The sequence below is a fragment of the Papaver somniferum genome, chromosome 1 (genome assembly GCF_003573695.1).
Source record: "Papaver somniferum cultivar HN1 chromosome 1, ASM357369v1, whole genome shotgun sequence".
In the NCBI taxonomy this organism is placed as follows: Eukaryota; Viridiplantae; Streptophyta; class Magnoliopsida; order Ranunculales; family Papaveraceae; genus Papaver; species Papaver somniferum.
Genome location: NC_039358.1, coordinates 208,029,976 through 208,038,722, shown reverse-complemented (window position 1 = coordinate 208,038,722; position 8,747 = coordinate 208,029,976). Strand labels below are relative to the sequence as shown.

Genomic DNA, 8,747 nt, shown 5'->3' with positions numbered 1-8,747 from the left:
GGGGCTCTTCTAAGGAAGGAACTGAGGTAGTCTCAGAAGCTGGTAATGGTTCGAACCTAGCTTTCCATCTATCAGTGTCTAACACAGGGGTAGAATCTAATAGAGCATTCACTTGTTCAATGGTACTATCATCGTCAAAATCTAAACCAAAATGGGATAGACAACTCTCTAATGGGTCTTCAGACAAATGTTTGGTAATGACTCCTGAACTAAGGATTCTATCATATTCACCTCTTCAACACATGTGTCATCTAGCTCATAAGGTAGCTTACTGACATTAAAAATGTTCATTTCGATAGTCATATTACCAAAGATAAATTCATCACACCATTTCGACAGTTTATGATCGCATTAGACGTAGCTAAGAATGGGCGACCTAAAATCACAGGTATCTGGTTCTCTGGGTCAGGGACAGGTTGGGTATCTAGGACCACGAAATCCACTGGATAAATAAACTTGTCGACCTCAATAAGAACATCCTCGATAACACCTCGAGGAATTTTGACAGACCTATCAGCTAACTGCAGTGTTATCTGAGTAGGTTTCATTTCACCAAGTCCTAGCTGTAAGTACACATGGTACGACAGTAAGTTCACACTGGCTCCTAAGTCAAGTAAAGCTTTTCTACCCGTGTTTACCTATTGTGCAAGCAATGGTTGGGGAACCTGGGTCTTTGTACTTTGGAGTGGTAGTGTTCTGAATGATTGAACTTACATGACTAGCTAAAAAGGCTTTCTTATGGACGCTAAGTTTTCGCTTTCGCGTACACATATCCTTAAGGAACTTGGCATAAGCAGGAATTTGCCTAATTGCATCTAATAAAGGAAGGTTTATGGTAACTTGCTTAAAAACCTCCAATATGTCATTAAAGTTCGATTCCTTCTTTGTTGATGCTAATAGCTGGGGAAATGGGGCTCTAGGCACAGGATCAGACCTCTCAGGAACCAAGTCAGCATCATTGGAAATTTTATCAGTCCCCTCAGTTAGCGGTCCTGAGGGATGAGATCCTGAGGGGTGAACTACAGTATGTTCACTATTGGGCATGTTTACCTGATTGTCTACTACTCTACCACTCCTAAGGGTTCTAATAGCATTCAACTGATTCGATGGTTTTGCACCTACTTCATGAGCTCCTCTAGGGTTGGGTTGAGTTTGACTAGGAAACTTACCTCTTTCTCTTAAAGACTCATTTATATGACTAACCTGGGTTTTCAACTCGGAAATAGCCTGAGAGTTAGCCTGACCTATTCTCTTATTTTCTTCTATACCTTGAGCAACAGATTGCTGAAACTGCATAGTGTTACGAGTTAACAAAGCAAGAGACTCTTCTAAACTCATAATCTTCTTATCCGGAGGGTTCTGAAACTGTGCCGGGGCTGAAGGATTCTTAGTATAGCCAAAACCTGGGGGAGCTTGAGAGTTACTAGACTGACCTTGATTCTGGCCCTTAGACCAAGAAAGGTTGGGATGGTTTCTCCAGCCAGGATTATAGGTTTCTGAATATGGGTCAAACTTCTGACGGTTATCAAACCTAGTGTTATTATAGAGAGCATTGGCTTGCTCTTCAACAGTATTGCCTTCCCAAAAAGGCTCTATTCTACCACTAGTATGACCCACTTCTAAAGCTTCTAACCTTTTTGCTATAGCAGCAATTTTGGCATCTGATTCGTAGCTTTCTTCTACCCTATTAACGTTTCCTCTGCCTAGAAGAATTGTTTTCTGGGGTACCCTATTACTTTCCCATTTTGGGTCTTTTCGGCGATTTCATGCAAGTATGTCATCGCATTATCAACTGTTTGGTTTTCAAACCCACCTGTACACATGGACTCTACTGTAGTTGTGGTGGGATAATCTAAACCCTCATAAAGGATCTGAACTAACCTAACCTTTTCTAAACCATGATGAGGACATTGGGCTAATAAATCATTGAACCTTTCCAAATACCTATACAAAGATTCTCCCTCCTGTTGTGTAAACGTGCAGATTTGCGTCCTAATAGACGAGGTTTTGTGCCTAGGGAAAAACTTGTTCAAAAAGGCGGATGTAAGTTTTCATAGGTTTCAATTGATTCGGAAGCCAAATATACAGCCACGACTTGGCTTTATCTTTTAAGGAAAAGGGGAATAACCTGAGTTTTAAAGCATCATCATCAAGGTTTCTAATTTTCAGGGTACTACAAATTTCCTCAAAGTCCCTAACATGGAAATAGGGGTTTTCATTTTCTTTTCCTAAAAAGATTGGGAGCAACTGTAAGGTTCCAGGCTTAAGTTCATAATTTGCTTCAGTTTCAGGTAACTTGATACACGAGGGACCAGTAGTCCTAGTAGGATTAAATAAGGCTTTCAAAGTTGCCATTTCTGGCGTTATTGGACTATCAGGGATTTTCTCTTCAAACGGACGTTCAAAAACGGAATCTTCACGAATCAGACTCTCTAAATTGAGGTAATCAAGACGCTTAGAACTATTAGGTTTCTCTTTAATAAATCTACCTAGGGCGTCTCTTTTACGTTCAGGCATGCAACAAAATAAGGAAGGGAATTCTATGCAAACACAAAACAAGGCTGACTCAACCAAATCAAACCTAAATTTCTAGCAAACAAAAAGCATGATGGCTCCACTTAGATTGTCACTAGACCAGCTTTTATTCTTTCGAAAAGGAACTCGTTACAATCTGAGAAAACCCCTCTGGAATCAATCCGAGTCAAACTAAGTTGAATCAAGGCGAGGGAAGCTCAGTGGAGCTTTGATACCCAAGGCCTCACCGGTTACAAGGAGGCGCAGTCACGCATTCAACTCACAGAAACCGTCAAGAACTTCGAAGTATGCTCGAAAGAGTAACCAATATTTTTCGAACGACTTTCCTATTAAGCTCGTTACCCTATAGGTCTCGTTCTAGTCAAAATTTTTAGGCTTAGGTTCGCGTTTGGTTTCGTGTTCCTAAGGCGGGAAAGAAGAGAACGGTGATGAAATCCGAACCCTTATCTTGTATGGCCAGTCCTTGCCCTTTACTAGGAATTAAAAGCAACCGTATTCAAGTCCTCATCATATATTCACCTTAAGGAATACAGTAAACCCGCTGACAGGGGATTCGCGGGTGTTTCGAAAAACTTACCTCCCGTACCAGACGGGCGAAGAACCGCTGAAGTCGACTCGGGCCACAACTCCTACGTTATGTACGAACCCGAGGGGCCGAGGTGATATCGTAATCACCGTCCCTGCACACAGTTTGTATTTAAACCAACCCTTCCTTAGGGTTTAAAAATAATAATGTCCAAAGTCCAATGTCCAAGTGTCCAAAAAGAAAAGAAAAATTACAAAAATAGCAAACCCTAATACAGTTTTTTTTAATAAAGAAAAATAAACAAACCCTAAAAAAATAAAAAATAAATATCTAAAAAGAAATTGTCTTCTTCTTCGTTCTTTTCGCTTTAATCTTTCGCTCCAAGTCTTTATGCTTTAAGTTCCAGTCCTTACGAAATCACCAAACTCCTTGGCTCAATTCGCTTTATGATCCAAAACCTGTAGACAAAAGATAAATACCCAAAAACGTAAAAAAGAACAAAAATAATAAAAACCTAAAAAATAAAAAATAAAAAAACTAAGTCTAAAAACCCTAAAAGCAAATCCGCGTCGGCGGCGCCAAAAATTGATGTGATTTGTAGATAGTGGTAAAAGTGGTTCGATTCTCAGACTTGGAAAGGATAAAATATAGACTTAAATTCTAAAACTAAAATAGAAAACAAACTAAAAATTGTCACAAACTCAATCAAAGATGATATCAATATTAAAAGAACACTGAGGCTAAGATTCCACTATTTTCCAAGTTCAAAGTGATTTAATCCCAATATTTATATTTATGCAATTTTCTCGTTCAAGTTGATTCTAACTTATTGCAACTAGTAGATTCTCAAAATAACAAGTGTAAATCCAAAGCATAGAACATCAAAAACCTAGGTCCAAGTATGTTCTATCAAAAGAAATCACAATTGCTTAACAAGGATCATTCAAACAATTTTCAACCAAGGCAAATAATCATAAAATAATTGCAAATAAATAAATAGAATAGAATATACCACTTTTTGTTGGAAAAATAGCTTCCTCTATCGCCTCAGCAATGGGGTTTAGCTCCTCATATTAATCACTTGCTCAAAATACATGTTTGTTGCTCAAAAGTTGATTAAAGATGAAAAACTATAACACTGGATGTTTGCAACGATGTATTGGCGTTGCAAGACAAAGGACTGACTGTTACAAAGAAGTCACTGTAACATCGTTACAAATTTGAGACACTGTTCTTATTTGCAGCGGATGTTCTTCAGCAGCAGCAGCAGCAGAATACGGTTTCCTGCAACTTGATCAATATGGCTCTATAGGGTTTCTAACTCCTCTGCGACTGCTCCAATATCTTCGTCACCTTTCCTGGGACTTAAACACACCTTTTATACTACTCAGAAACCTAAAAATAACGATTAATTATCGCTTTTTCTTTACGTGCAAGTCACGACAATAATCTCTTCTGTCGACTTCCCTAGCCAATTCTGAGCTTTCCCGATTGTCTTAAACTCTTCCTCAGATAGAATACTACCTTAGGAAACAATTTCACGCGTTTAGTCTCCCTGAATTACCAAAAATCAACCCAAACAGAGACCCGTACAAAACTCAAACTCTGTTTCCTTATTTTGGATTATACAGCCCAATTCGATTGATTCCAGCGCACATACCAGGCTTGTTTAGTTGAATCACGTCTAGCCCAACAAATTTCAGCGATTGAATCTCACTCAAACATCTTCGAAATCCAATCGAAAATTTGGTTGCTCACTGGTTATTTTTCCCGCCAAAAAAAATATTCGAATTTTGAGAAGAAAGTGACCTCCCCTATCCTGTGCTGGTCTCCCTTTAGCAACTGCCATGAAATGGATGCCCCTTAGTAATTGTTCGCCCCGCACAACTTTTCGAGCAGATTTTTCCAAAAATGTTTATTGGCCAAAAATACCTACACACACATAAAATAACATAATAAGTAAAAAAATGAGCACTATCAATATATATAATCGAGATAAATTAGACACAAAAATGTGCCTATCAATAGACGCTGATAGGGGAGTCCCGAGAGATTGCAAGTAAATACTTTCCCCAATAGCATGGTACAATATTGTAGTATTGTGCAAAAGAATTTTGTTTGATTGATGTGGTGAGGTTTGCTACTCCTCGTCCAGAGATAAAAACATGTCGAGCGGATACACTGTCTTCTTCTTCTGGTGCTCTTCACACAGGTGCAAAACTGTGTTGCTTTATGGACACTATGGCTTGAGGTATTTTGCATTCCAAGGGTGCCTTAGGATCTCTCCTTGTAAGTTACGCAGGTAATATGATCCATTTCCTGCGATATCGTGTATGACAAATGACCCACCCCATGTTGGTGCTAATTTACCCCATTTCCTTTCTTTGCGGTATGGTACATAGCACTATATGGGCTGTCATAGGCTCAACAAATTGATAAAAATATGTCCCACTAATTAACTGGTAATATAGCGGTAGTAAGAGATCGTTCCCACAGAGAGCTGCGTAATTGATAGGTTATTTGATCAGCAAAATAAAGTAAATAACAAAGGGGGCTTTGTTGTGAGATAGATAAAAAGACAATAAAGAAGAAAGGGATGATCAAGGAATCCTTCGCTGTTACCAAGAATAACAGCTAGATCAGTGTTATCCCAAAACTCCTTCAATCACTGGAAACGGAAGTTCTCGACTACCAGATTCTATTCAACGAACCACCAAGTAGTAGATCACTCAAGGTGTAATCCAATCGAACGCCTTAAGCTTTGTGAATTTAGGTTGATCCGAGGAGTTAAACTCTTAGATCAAGGTTTACTTGCTGGTGTTTTCTTCAAACATGATTGCTCCACAGAATCCCTCTGTAAGGTCTCACGATTTCTACTTGTGTAGAGAGTTAATCGACGATTACTTATCTCATAACTTCTACTAGCAATAGAACAATCAATAGACTAATCTAGTATGCATCACAAATCAATCCAAGAATCATTCATAAACCCTAGATATAGTAAAGACAAACGATGATGATAAAAACTCCCAATAGATTTGTATTATTAATAAAGCTTCATGCTTAGAACATTGAATTCATCCTTAATCAACAAAGGATTTATCTACTCATATTACAAAGAAGATGAATAATGGTGGTTTCCCCCTAAAGGGGTAAACCATAGGTTTTGATGTAGAACTTGTGATATGAGATTCGATTGATATGTGAAAGGCCTAATACCTATTTTTATAGGTTTACATTGCTTGGCCATCAAGTATTTAGTTCGGTTCAAGAATCCGACCCGAAATAACGAATCCAAACGTTCCCTTAGGCTTTCCAAGGTATTAATACACGTTTTCCACTTGCTAAGTTCGTGAACCCAGTCCGCGAACTTCAAATTCCATCAGAAAGTTTCGGAATTAAAGTATGAAACCCGTCTGCGAACTTTACTGTCTTCGGTATTCAATAAAAACTCGTTTTGGCCATAACTTCTTCATCCGAACTCGGAATGACCTCATTCTTTTGCATTATTTTTATCTTTCAATTCTCTTCAATATGATGATGAGAAATCCTTAATTTGAATGAGTTAAGATTGGTCTTTGACCCGTCTCTTGATTTGAGAGTTTTGCTCATTTTCGTCGCACTTCTTCCACTTCTCTTGGACATGGGCGCTTAGATACTTGGAATATTTCTCTCCTTATCTCTTTTCAGCACTTTGTAACTCCTTTTTGGATGATTCACCTATTGGAGACAAACAAGATAAAACAAGAGTAATAATACGAAAATATGCAAGAATAATAGCTAAAACAAGTATGGAATGGACAATAAAATGATATGAATTATGCACTTATCAAGCACATACTGTCCTTCTACAAAATTTCTAAGTTTAACCTTTTTATTGTACTCGCTTGCTAACCTACGCTGATAATTCTCCATTCTCTGTAACACTGCTTCCATTCTTTCCTCTAGATCATTGAGCCTTTCTAGCATCATGTTTGTCGTGAGGTTCTTCTCCCATGCTTCGGTATTTGTGGTAGGCATGATGATCTCTGTTGGGATGACTGCTTCGGTTCCATAAGTGAGAATGAATGGAGATTCACCGGTTGCTGACCTTCTTTTGGTTCGGTACGACCATAAGGCGTTGTGCAATTTCTCACACCATCGGCCTTTATGTTCATCTAGTGATTTCTTGAGGATAAGACCAAGGATCTTATTTGTGGCTTCGGCTTGGACATTGCTCTGAGGATAGATAGGGGTAGATTTTCCATTGTCGGAGACAATTTCTGTTGGGATCCCAAATCTGCAAATGATATTTTGAAAGATGAAGGTGAATACATCTATGTCTCTGATTCTTGCTAGAGCCTTGGATTCCACCCATTTGCTAAAGTAATTGGTAGCTACTATCAAGAATCGTCTCTTTCCTGTTCCTTCAATCAGTGGTCCAACGATGTCGACTCCCCATTTTGCAAATGGCCATGGGATTCCCACTGAATTTAACTCTGTTTCTGGAGCATGAATTCTTTTGGAAAACCTCTGATATTCTTCGCATCTTCTGGACATCTTAGCAGCATCTTGTATCATCTGCGGACAATAATATCCTTGCATTTTAGATTTGTCGGCCAATGATCTCATTCCACTGTGATTGCCCGCATCTCCGTAGTGAATGTCCTTCAAGATACTATGCCCCTCCTGTCTGGATAAACAGCGTAATACTGGTCCGAGGAAAGACTTCTTGTATAAGACTCCGTCATGAAGTTCGTATCTCCCTGCCTTTGATTGCAATTTTCGGGCTTGCTACACATCTGTAGGCAATGCTCCTTCTTCGAGGAAAAGATGAACTTCGGTTCTCCAATCTTCTTCGTTGCTGAAGTCTTCGTCTTTATTCGCTCTTGTCAGGATGTCGTCTTCGGTGAAATCTCCGGCAATATCTTCTCCCGCATCGTCTTCGACAATGTCCTCTTCTACATCGTCTTCTTGATTTGTCGTAACGAGGATTTGTTGTGGGGAGATCGAAGGTTCGTATGCTCTTGCTATCTTGATGGATTTAACATTCTCATCTTTCAACATTGATGAAATGTAGGATAAGGCGTCTGTATGTCTATTATCTTTCCTACATAGATGTCGGAATATGATGTTCGGTATTTTCGATGCCAGAGTATGGACCAGGGCCATGTATGCTGAGAGAGTTTCGTCATAAGTGTTATATTCCAGCTCTATTTGTCGAATGACCAACTGAGAGTCGCTTGTTAAGCGCACATCGGTTATTCCCATTTATATATCAAACGAAGAGCATGTACCACGGCTTCGTACTCCACGATGTTGTTGGTGTGCCCCTCGAATTCCAATCTAAGTGCATGTATGATCCTGTCCCCATTGGGTATCGTGATCACGATCCCTATGCATGCGCCTTCCCTATTCTTGGATCCATCTACGAAGACTTCCCATCTCCTTTGGCTTGAGGGCTCGAGTACATCCTTCGGATCCTTTCCATCTTCCTCCACTCCTGGTTTGTCCTTCACTTCTTCGCCGTTATCCAGAGGTAAGTCTGCTAAGAATTCCGCCAAAACTTGTGATTTTTGGGAAGTTTGGATCTCGTGGATAATGTTGAATTGCTCCATTTGCGTATTCCGTTTTGCTACTCTTCCTACTTTTCCAGCATTTTTAAGAACGGCTTCCAGTGGTGCTTTGCATGGGACACGAACATAGT

At 39.4% G+C, this 8,747-nt stretch overlaps 1 pseudogene; it reads left to right on the top strand.

The window, feature by feature from the left end:
• The first annotated feature begins 1,893 nt into the window (after window positions 1-1,893).
• Window positions 1,894-1,993, top strand: LOC113341558 (annotated as a pseudogene).
• Window positions 1,994-8,747: the final 6,754 nt, after the last annotated feature.